Source organism: Octodon degus, unplaced genomic scaffold (assembly GCF_000260255.1).
Source record: "Octodon degus isolate 3935 unplaced genomic scaffold, OctDeg1.0 scaffold00026, whole genome shotgun sequence".
Taxonomy (NCBI): domain Eukaryota; kingdom Metazoa; phylum Chordata; class Mammalia; order Rodentia; family Octodontidae; genus Octodon; species Octodon degus.
The window spans coordinates 13,496,385-13,507,963 of NW_004524602.1; the positions used below are offsets into that span (position 1 = coordinate 13,496,385).

The 11,579-nt window shown below is 50.9% G+C and overlaps 1 protein-coding gene across 10 annotated transcripts in view; it reads right to left on the minus strand.

Annotated features, from left to right (window-relative positions):
• Positions 1–11,579, minus strand: part of Tln2 (talin 2) — a 433,269-nt gene that overhangs the window by 185,439 nt on the left and 236,251 nt on the right. The window lies entirely within an intron of this gene.

An 11,579-nucleotide genomic window follows, 5' to 3' on the forward strand; every position in this document is an offset into this window, starting at 1 on the left:
GTGGTTGTACCAGTGTGCATTCCCACCACCACTGCAGATGGGTCCCTTTTCCCCCACAACGTCACCAACGTATACTATTAATTGTTTTCTGGGCGACTATCATTCTTTGTGGAGTACGATGGAATCTTGGTGTTGTCTTCATTTGGATTTCTCTAATGGCCTCAGGTGTTCAACAGTAGAAGTATTTCTGGAGACGCGTCGAAATACACCCCTCCACCACCTCCAGCAGCGGGGCTCCCCAGGAACTGTGCTGAACCGAATTCATCTACTACAGCCTGGGCAGTGGCTGGGTCGCTAACTCGGCAGAGGAGTTCATGGCGTCCGACAAGTTTCTTCCCACAACATGAAGGGCTTTTTAACTGACATCTGCCCAGAGTTACCCTCTAGAGAAAGGAGGACAGGTCTGCCCTACTGTAGCTCACTCGTGGGGCTGGTAGGAAGTGCAGGGTTTCCTGAACCTCTGAGCTCTAGAGCACGCGGGTGCTAATGGGGGAAGGCCAGCGTTGGATGCTGCTGTGGACGCTACCGACGGGGCCCAGACAGCCTGGGAGCCCTTCTCTTCCTGAGAAGAGGCCTGTTCATGTCAGTGGATGATGGTCACCTTTCCCAGGACAAACACCAGCCTTCCTGAAGAGCAAACGCACAGTCTCCTCTGTCCAGGGAGCGAGAGTCCCCATCGAAAAGGACGACGGAGTCACGGCATGGGCTGTGACAACCACCACTCCCCTCTCTTGGCCTTCGGACAGCAGGATACAACTGATTCCCACCGAACAGCCTTGTGCCCAGCTATGCCAGTGGCTTCCCACTGCTCCTCATCATAGCACTGAACAAGGGTGGCACGGGAGGTGGCTGGATTGGTGAAGGTGGGTGACACTTGTGCTTCAGGGCAGATGCTCAGAGTGCATTAGGAGACCGACGTTCCCAACTCCCGTGTTCCTCCCAAGTGACTGCTGCTGTAAGGCATCCCTCCTGCTCCACGCGAACGTTGTAAAAGGCAGTGCAAACACCGACCCAGTCACCATCACAGACCACTGCACGGAGCCAAGACCGAGGGGCGTCTCCTGATTCCTGACTCCTTGTTTAGGACTCAGCATTCCCAAGCGTGAAACAAGACCAGTGATTTTTAAATGAAAACCAAACATGAACAGAAGTACTTTATAAATCCTAAGTTATATACAAGGGCAAGGTATTTTTATCGTCCTGCCTGCCACACGATCCCTCGGAGCCAAGCCACACGACGTCTGCATCAAAGTGCACGATGACTGCACCATCCCCACAGAACCCGCAGCCCTGAGATGCTTCTAGTACCACTAGGCACTGTGATAGTCTTAAAAATGGACACTTGTTGGCATTAAGTAGTGGCTTCACCCTATACGCAACATTATGATTAAGTCACACAGTCACACACACTAGAAATGCCAGCTGAACTTGAGCCTGTGTGCCCCACGCTTGGAGGAATCTCACTGGACATCCACTGTGCATCCGCAGGTGCAGGTGTGCGCCGCTTCTCCTCGATGGTGCGCTCTGGCAGCACGGGGCCGGCCCGCCCTGCCACTGCCGCTGCGTCCACGCTCTCGGCCAATTCCCGCGCCTCTAGGCTCTCGGTGCCGCAGACGTGGCACGAGGAGAGCTGATCGGGTTTCTTTCGCTGGTTCGGCTGCACGTAAGCGCAGTGCCAGCTCCGTGCAGAAGTTCTTGCGGCATTGTTAGTCTAATTCCTGCCTCTACTTTATGACCCTAACCTGGATTTCTATTTTCTCTGACCCTAATTTAGACGTATGCTTTTGTAAGTTCTTTTTCCTTTGGCAGACAGACAAACTATAAATCTATCCAATCTGTATTATTTTTTTCCCTTGCACAATCTCTTCTTGCTCTGACCATTTCTGCCTCTCTGTGTGTGTGAAGGTCACTGGGGCCCAGCAACACAAACACCAGACTGTGGCAGCCAAGACAGAAGAGGAGCCGGTAGGACCAGGGGTGAAACGCAGACTTGCTTCTGTTAAAATAAACACTTTCTGTCCCCGGGAGCTGTAAACAGCCCGGGGGCTGCCCAGCCTGTCCCCAGAGCACCCAGAGACAAACAAACCCAGCTCCGGCCAAGGCCTCCTCATCGGCAGATAGACGCACACCGCTGGTCTGGATCGGACCTCTGCCCGACAAGAAGGGACCGCGAGCTGTTCCAGCGCCACCCCCATCTTCAGACACGCAGCCCTAAGCTGGTCACTGAATGCCATCCACCCGGGGCCCTTCTCAATAAAATGAGAGAAAATAGACAAGTAAATGAACTACCTATGCCAAAGGCGGAGAGAGAGCGCCCAGCAAGGGCTTGCCATCCGTCACAGGGATTGGAGAAGCACCGCCAGCAACACGGCCAATCCAGCCGGTGTCTGCGCTGAACAGTCACTCAGTGGTTCACGTTGCACCTGTTATGTTCCACGCATTGTAAGAGGAATTAGGGGCCAAAGACAGAAAGGTTCCGTCCACATGGAGCCCACTTTCTAGCGAGCCCTCGCTCACTGCGCAAGTGTAGCACCCCTCCCTACGCAAATGTGCAACAAGCCGAGTAGGAACTTGGGGCTCAGCGCCTCAGTGGGCTCGCGGAGATCAGCAGGGCTCCTTCGGCGGTGCAAGAGTGCGGGAGAGACACCTGCTACTCCCTGGCGTCAGAACCGGAAGCACAATGGCCCTGCCCTGCCGCCTGTCACAAACTCCGCCGCGCCTCCTACAGGAGACACCCCGTGGCTCCGAATGCTCCCTTGTGCAGCTGAGGCTCTGTGCCTGCCTAGCAAGACCGCAGGGCTTGAGTCCTCAGGAGAGGGAGTGGATACCGTCTAGGCCCTCGCTCCACCATGGCCTCCTGGAAGTCCCCGCAGCAGTTATGGACGGCTGCGTGTACTCTCCTTCTTTATGTTCCAGCCCTGCCTGGTCCGCAGGTGACAACTGCATGCATCCCATATGCAAATGTCAGCACGACAGGTGAGCCTTCGTAGAGGGATCCTTCACCTGTGCTTACATCTCAGGCTCTCTCAAAGCAGCGCCCAGGGAAGAGCTTTCCCTTCTCTGCCCCCACTCGCTCCCCTGGGAGCAGCAGCCCCTCTGCAGGTAATACACCACTGTGCACTGGCATGGCTGCCTGAGGCGCCAGAGAGCTCAGGTGTCTCGCTCCAGGGCTGCCAGTGTGCTGGGGCTCACCTGAGACATTCAGGCTCCATGTTGGGCAGATCAAGCCCAGGCACCCCCATCACCAAGTCCAGCCAAGCCTTCCCAGAGAACCAGGAGTGTCTTGTTCAAGGTGAGGCTCTAAGAGCAGGCAGCTGCGTCCCCTTTGTCTCCTCCATCCAGCTGTCTTACACGCCATATTGTCTCTGAGTTAGCAGATGCTCCTGCAGAGCCTTGCCCCCCCATGGCACCCATCTCTCTCTCCATCTGGTGAGAATCCAGGGCAAGGCTGACCGGAGAAGGCCTCCTTCCATGCACCACAATTGTGCAGGTGCTGGCTAATTGTAAACCCCTCTTCCCCACAAGAAAAACAAGAACAAAACACAGTCATAAAAGTGGCAGTGCAAGTTTTCCATGAAGCTGCTGTCTACTTAAGAAAGGATGAGGATGGCTTCAGTCCCCTCTGTAGCCAGAGTGGGGACACGAGAACATGAAGAGCACAAACACACCTCATTGCTCCCTTGCCAAGAGGCTAGGACTGCTGTTTAACTTCGAATACTTCCTGTAGAAGTAACCATCCTGAAAGGTCAAGTGGAGAAGCAACACAGCGGAAATGACCAACGCCTGGTGCGACCTCAGAACAGAGCAGCTGGGCCCAAGCAAGCTCAGCCGAGTGGGCTCTAAGTGACCCACAGGGCCACCACTGCGTACTACCTGCTGCCAGTACACCAGCAATAAAGATACTCATCAACCTGGAATGGGGCCACCTCTAGAGGGTCACTCCCCCTCCAGGTCTCGCAGAGCAGGGGCTGCATCACGGCTGTCACCTTTGATTCCCAAGGCTCCAGCAAAGTGCCCAGGACTCAGCAGAGGCTCAATAAATATCCACAGAATTAACCGAACCCCTTATCTTGAGCTATTAGGAATGACCTATGTAAATATCAAGACTAAAGGATGAGCCGAGGCCAGGATCCCCCAGACCAAACTATGTCCTCTGTGTCAACAACTGTTCCAGAAGCCCAACCTCCTGTTTTACAGGATAAAGCTGTCCACTGCGCCAAATGAAAGCTCTGCAGAGAATCTCTGGCAGCTCCCCGTGGGCAGGAGCTGCGGCTACTGCCTGTGGTGACGCGCTTGCCTCGCAGGAGGGCTCAGTCCCTGTGTCTTGCATGTGGACTGGACCGCCAACATTCCCAGCCCTGCCGAGACCCACACCGAAGGCCAGAAGTACGGAATACTAGGCATGCTACGAGAAGGCTTCGCTACTGCTTTCCATTTGCAGATGAAGAAACTACAACCTTGAGGTCACAAGGCCACACGGGGAGAAAAGCCCCAGGATGTTCTCATACTGCCGTGGTGAACAGAGGGGGCAATGCACATGGTGTGAACACCAGCCTTCCACAGTCCTCCCGCTTACCCTCCTGTTGCCCGGCAGCTCTTCCCTGGGCACCTAAAATTCGGCATTAAAGATATCACTGGTCATAAAGTTTTGTTCCCAGTTGAATTCGCTATAAACACGTGCATGTGCATTTCCCACGGCTCACTATCCTGGAATGGTGAGTCCCACAGCGCTTCAGCAACTGCGCGAGAGCTGCCCCTGGGCAAAGATGCGGCAAAGGGCGAGGAAATTCAGCAGAGGGGGGCGGGCCTTGCTGGGAGGAATCCAGGGCCCAGGGACAGCTGAGGGGGTGGGGTGAGCAAGGAGGGGGCGTGTGCGGCGGGCCCACGGAAAGGGCCGCCAGCCCACATTTCCCTCGTTTTGTAATTTTGCCCAGACTTGACTCTGAATGTAGAACGCACGCTGAGACGCTGAGACCGCCAGGCTCAGAACGCTCGGGCGACCACTGCGGGCCCATCCAATGCTCCGGCCCATCAGCCACTTCGCATCCCTCACTCGTGCACCAAAACTCTCCGCACCACTGCCGGGAGCGTGTGTTCAACTCCTGCGCAACGGCGTGAGCCTTTGCGCCTGTGTGTCTGAGACACCCGCACCTCCTCCCGCGTGTCTCTACCACTCACGCTTCCTGCCTGGCCTCCCGTGTAGCTTCTAAGGACTGGCCTTTCCACAGCCACGGCAGCAAGCAAGGCCTGCCCTCCCTCCCACACTGGCTCTCAGAGCATCCGGCTGTGGCCACGATTCCAGCAGTGCCCTCCTGGGCTCAGTCACCATGGAAACCGCGAGATGCCGTCTCCTGATAGCCCCTTGCCACTCAAGCATCTCAGGGCACTTTCCTAGATGTGCGTATGCCCCTCGGTTATGCTAACAGGCTAGAGCCGGCCCTGTTTGTTTTGTGTGGTGGCAGCTTCCTTTGGAAGACAAACATAGAGGCTCTGGGAAGATAAATGCATCCTGGCCTCTGTGAGAAATACGCCGGCGTCTCTACTGGGCCACCAAGAAGGTACGGTGGCTCTCCTGCAAAAGTACCCCTGGCAGCCGTACGTAGAAAATAAATCATCTGTACCCCAGCCCTCATGGATTCTGTCACTCTGTGTGCTGCTTTCTGTTATGGGACAACTCTGCGCAGGAACCAGATCAGCCAGGTAGAATCTGAATAGAGCCTTTTATTTACTGAGCTCAGGTCCCGTGCCACCTCTCTTGCTGGAGAAGGCTGATCGGCCCCGAACGTAGGTAGCAGGGGGGATTTATAACAGAAATCACATCCAGCTTGGTAAGCAAACTTGTTATCTAGTACAGAACCACAGAACCTGCATTCATGTGACACAGCTGCAAACTGTTTATAACTAAAAGGTCTTTTACAGCTTAGTGATAAGTGTATATTTTTATAAGATACATCTTAAGCTGACTATGTTACAGGAGATGGTTGGGGAGGGAGTTTGTGTTAGCTTGCTGCCTTGACAAGAAACAGTTATTTATTGTTGAACAGCCTTGAGCCAAAAGGGAGAATATATTTTTTAGAGTAGATAACAGGAAGCACAAGGGATTTTTATAATTTTTCACAGTTAAGGCACAAAATTGTTAACACTTTATACTTTCTCCTGTGCAACAGGCCAAAAAAGGTAGCACAACTCAACTGTGCTTTGCAATTCCTTTATATCTTAACTCAGTCAATGATTTAAAATAGGTCATTCATATAAACAGATGATAGAATTAAAGGTCACATCCGAGTAAAAAAAAAAAAACAAAAGTGAAGGTCGAGAGCAGAAGAACTGAGAATTATTTACCATTTACTCGGGAACCTGGAAATAACTCTTTCCACGATTGGGCTTTTCTGACCCTTGGTGACAAAATCTCAGGATGGTGACAGCTCTAGGGTGCTGGTAAGGCTGAGAAACACAAGCTCTGTCTTTAAGGCACACACCGCTGTGATGGCTACAGACTGAATAGATTTTAACTCAGAAAAGCAAATAGGGTTTTGCTCTATGGTAATCTTAATCTCCCCCCTCCCTTTTTTTTTTTTTTGGCAGAACCAAGGATTGAACTCAGGCCCTTGCACTTGCCAGGGAAGTGCTTCTTCCACTGAGCCATCTCCCTAGCTCCTCTATGGTAATCTTAGAAGGAAAAAAAATGGTATTTTCCAAACAGGACTTGGAGGAAAATGGGAGAAGAAAAACACACAGATTCTTTTATCAAGTGACTGTCCTCCGCTTGCGCTCAGGATGCCGGGGTAGGGGTTCCCGCGGAGCACCTGCTTGCGCAGCGCGGACTTCAGCTGTGGAGCCGCCCTGCAATCCACATGCACACTGTGGTTTCACTCAGGAGGCTGAAGGAATCAGCACGCCCCGTCGCTGAAAGGGTGGAGCTGCACACCTGTGGTGCACGGCACTCCAAAAGGCAGCAGGGCAGAGTTTTTGCAAAGGGGAATTTTGAAGGAAAAAAAAAAAAAACCAAGAAAATTAAAGATGTACTCATGCGACTTATCTAAGTCAGCCCACTAGCCACAAATCAGAAGGGGCATCTGTTAGAGCCCTGACCTAAAAATCCGGCACATATTTGGAGAGCTGAAGCAAATCAAGGAATGTGACTCAATTTTTCAGTTTTGCAGACTCTAAGTCCGTAACTCTCACCTCCTCCAGCCAGGCCAGCACTCACAGACTGACCCGAGTTTCCAAAGAAGCCTCCTTTTCAACAGCACTACGCATGCTCAGATCCCCTCATTTGAGGCTCATCTATCCAGAGCCAGATGCTTTACCTCAGAGCCGGAAGTCACACTGTGCAAGCCCTCGCTGTACTTCTCTCATTCTCCAAGTATAAGAAGTGATAGACACATAGTTCTTGAAAATTTGTGGGTGACGGCAGCTAGTGTGTAAGAGAACTGTGCCCAACACGGGGGTTCCAGGCCCTTTTTATAGGTCCAGGACACCGAATCTTCAATATAACCATGGGCTAAGGCTTGAGACCTCGCCCTAGCAGGGCAATGAAAACACAGTGGGTGTGACCTCACAGAGACCACGTGTTATGGCCTCTGGGTGTCCTCCCAAAGCCTCATGCACTAATAGGTGGGGCTTTTCAGAGCTTGCCTGGGCGGGGGTGCACGGACTGAAGGTGTGTGGTACTAAATTAGCCCAGTGATTGAAATTAGCACATCTGTGGGTATGGCTGGCACCACTCAAAAGGCCTGGGGCCTGGACCGGATGGCAGGCAAAGGCATGCTGCTGGCTGCTGGCTGCTTTCCTGCCTGTCTTGCCCTGTCCCCTCTGCCATGCGCCACCCTGTCTTGGAGCCAGCCAGCTACAGGCTGAAACCTCCAGAGACTGTGAGCCAAAGTGCGTCTCCTTCAACCTAGAGGCTCGTGTATTTTGCCCCAGCAAAGAGAACAGTAACTAAGACACTGCGGTAATGTGGGCTCTTTGCACGGGAGGAAACACGCCAGAACGAACACAGCCTTTGTGTGAAGTGCGGCAAAATGGGAGACATATTTATTATTGATCATGGTTTTATTAATAATTGAACTTGAACGCGTTGCGCTACTATGTCCCACACTGAACTAAGTATTTTGCCTAATGATTCTCTGAGAGGTGTCCTGTTTGTCCTGGGCAGTGCAGGCTCAAAAGAGTTCTGGCTCCTAAGTACCAGGGGGCTAAGGCAGGAGGGAGGAAGGCTGAGACCCACGTCTGGCCCCACCCCACCCGCAGCTGAGCGCTGCCACCTCTGACACATCCCTTTCTGTGTTTTACGTGTGTTTTGTGTACTTCAGATGACATAAGTCTGTACCCTCAGTGTTCCCCACTGCGATCCCATGGCAAACATCTACAGTACTACGAGCTCTGTAGGGCTTTAGATAAAAATAGAATAAAGCAACGTAAGGTCCCCTAGTTTACTTGCCTGCATGTTTGTGCCTATGAATATCAGACATTCACAAGTTTTCTATTTGAGACTTTTCTTAACTTATTTCTGACTTGCCTAAGCCGAATCTTTTTTAAAAAGTAACTTTACAAAACAACCCAGAAGATATCAAGACAAATAAAAAATAAATGTGCAGGTCCCAGTAGTTTGATCTGTACGTTAAGTAAACGACTATGTATTAACTGGGCAAGCCGATGATCAATCCAGCTTTTCTGGTTCAATCCATCCCACAGGACAGTCCTGCCAGTCGGAGCGCAGGCATTAAGGGAGAGATCAAAAGTCCAAACTGACAAAGGAATGAATGGGGGGAGCCATCTGGTATAAGCAATAAAACAGGCTTACAGAAGAGAGGCCGAAGAAAGAGGAATGCTTACCATAAATTTTGAAATATATTACACATAGTAGAAACGACAGAAGAAAGGACTGAACTAGACTTCAACAAAAACTAGCGCGGCCACGCCTGGTAGATACACTTGCCCTGCTTCCTGCAGACCCAAGTTTCTAGGACCACCTACCAGATCAGCCTGAATCACAAAAAGAGCTCAACCACACTGAAGGACTCAGATGGCATATTGTCTGTCTTATACTTAATCAAATAACGCTAGACCAAAAGTCTTGCCAATTTCATCCATGAGTTATGGGTAAGACTCATGTTTCCAAATAATAAAAGTGAATCATATGCAAGTCTGTGCATATAAATTTTACATCAAAAAGGACAAGGAAGAGAAACACATGTAGCTGTGGGAAAAGACACGGAAAGATAAAGCCATGACAACAGAGTTGCTGGGTCAAGACCCAGCACCCAGCAGGTTGAGGCAGGTGGACTGCCTAAGTTCTAGGCCAGTCTGAACCACAAAGAGACCCCCATCTCGAAAAAACGAAACACTGTTGAGAACAATAGTATGTTTTAAGAGACTTTTTTATGATAACAAATTTATCATCTCTACAAACTGGGCTTACTCTCAAGAGAAAGGTACAATCATGACAAGAAACGACAAGCCTGTTCGAGAGGGGGGGAGGCAAACGATGAGCCCCAAGAAAAGCAGGATGGAAGAACTCAACTTTGCAAGTGCCTCAGTGACAGGAAGTGGGATGCGATGTGTGTCGGCAGTCACTGGGGGGCGTGCTCTTGCAGGGACACTGGGAGCCTGGTCCCTTCCTGCCCCTCTAGAGGTTCTGGGCCGCTCTGAGGTGAGCTGCCTCTTCTTCCCTGTGCATCCCCCATCAACTGCTGTGCCACCACAGGCCCAAAGCCACATGGCCGAGCAACCATGAGCCCAAATAAACCTTTCCAGCGAACAGTCTCGGGTATCTCTTCACAGCAATGGAAGGCTGACTCGCTCACACAGGCGGGCGCCCTAATCCAAAGTGGCTGCTGTTCTTACACAGAAAAGAGATCTGATCTGGAACCAACGAGACAGTGTAAAGATACACGGAACAGACGGCCATTCTAGGCCTGTAAGAGAGAGCTGGGGGAGTCCATGCCTAACATTCCCAGAAGGAACCTGCCCTGCCCACCCCATGACTTCGGCCTTCCACACTTGTGAGGTGATGAATTTCTGTCATGAGAGACACAGTCTGCGGTGCTTTGCTATTACAGTGCTAATAAACTGATACAACAAGCCAGGTTCAATACGGAGTCAGGCTAAATACGGCCCAATTAGAATTCTGATTAGTATACTTTTACTAAACGTAGGTCATTTGACACCAGGTAACCAACACTACTGTCAAATGTAAGTAATCTGTGAGGATATTTAAACATTTAAGCACAGCAGTAGACGTAGACGCTGGTATAGGCAAAGGTATCCGTGTGCATATTCACTGTGCCCAAGTTGCAAAGCTAATTAAGTGGCAGGGGCGGGATCCTAAACTGGGCACATCTGCCTCTAGGGTCCATGTCTTGCTACAAAACTACCATTCTGCTCACCCAACAACACTACTACACAACATGGAAAATGTCTGTTAAGAGTCGGATGGTCAAAGTCATACAGATTTAATCTCGCCTATAGGTGCCTATGGACAGCTATGTCAGCATTTCATTGGAGTGGTAGGACCATAGTATTTAAAAATTTTTTTCTGAGGATTGGCCAGATAGCCCGGTGGATTAAAGCACCTGCTTAGGCAGACACAGGGGCTCAGGGTTCAATACCTGGCCTGCCGTGCTGGCCTGGCTGGCATTGAGACTGGGTGTGGTGGCGCATGCCTGTGATTCCAGCACTTGTGAGGCTGAAAACCAGGAAGGATTACTACAAGTCTGATCTGTGTAGTAAGACCCTATAGACCCTGTACGAAATAAATACATTTTAAAAAATTGAAATCTTTATTTATTTATTTATTTATTTATTTATTTGATACAGGGTCTTGCTATACAGCTCAGACTGGCAGTGAGCCTCCTGTCTCAGCCTCCACAGCACTGAGACCACAAGCATGCCGTACCGCACCTGGTTTCAGTGGCTGGCGTGGCATGCCTGGGGTTCCAGGGCCAGCACAGCATGCGGTACTAGAGACTGAACCTGGGCCCTTCTGCTTGCCAGGAAGGCTCTTAGACCATAGAGCTATCTCCCCAGCCCTGACAATACTATTTTGTATTTCATTTACTTTGCTTTTGTTATAGTACATACTTCTTTGAGGAATTAAAATAAACTCAACTACAACGTAAGTCCACTTTTGATACTCAAATCCAGACAAAACTCAACAGGTTTCTTGCCTGTGACATCACCCCCCATTCTATATGGGACAGGAAGTTCCCTATCAAATCCCCCCCCACACACACACATTCAGCACAACTACTCAAACTGCAGACATCAATAGCCAAGGCCCGAGTGTCTCACAGATACAGAGGACAAGATTCCAGGGCTGGGACAACAGTAACAGAGAAGAGAAAGCAGGATCCATCACTTGACACCTCCTCAGCAGTCACTTAGTAACATACAAGATTCTACACTGAGAGGTTCAGTGGGGACTCATGACAGGATGAAGTAAGGCCGCACTCCTGTGGCTTCTACTCCTGTAGCCTGCAAACAGCCTAGAGTCCCCATGCCATTTACTACACTGCCACCCACAGAGGAGCCTAGCCTTGCCCTTCAAACGGCCACACAGGATGCCACGTCTGGAA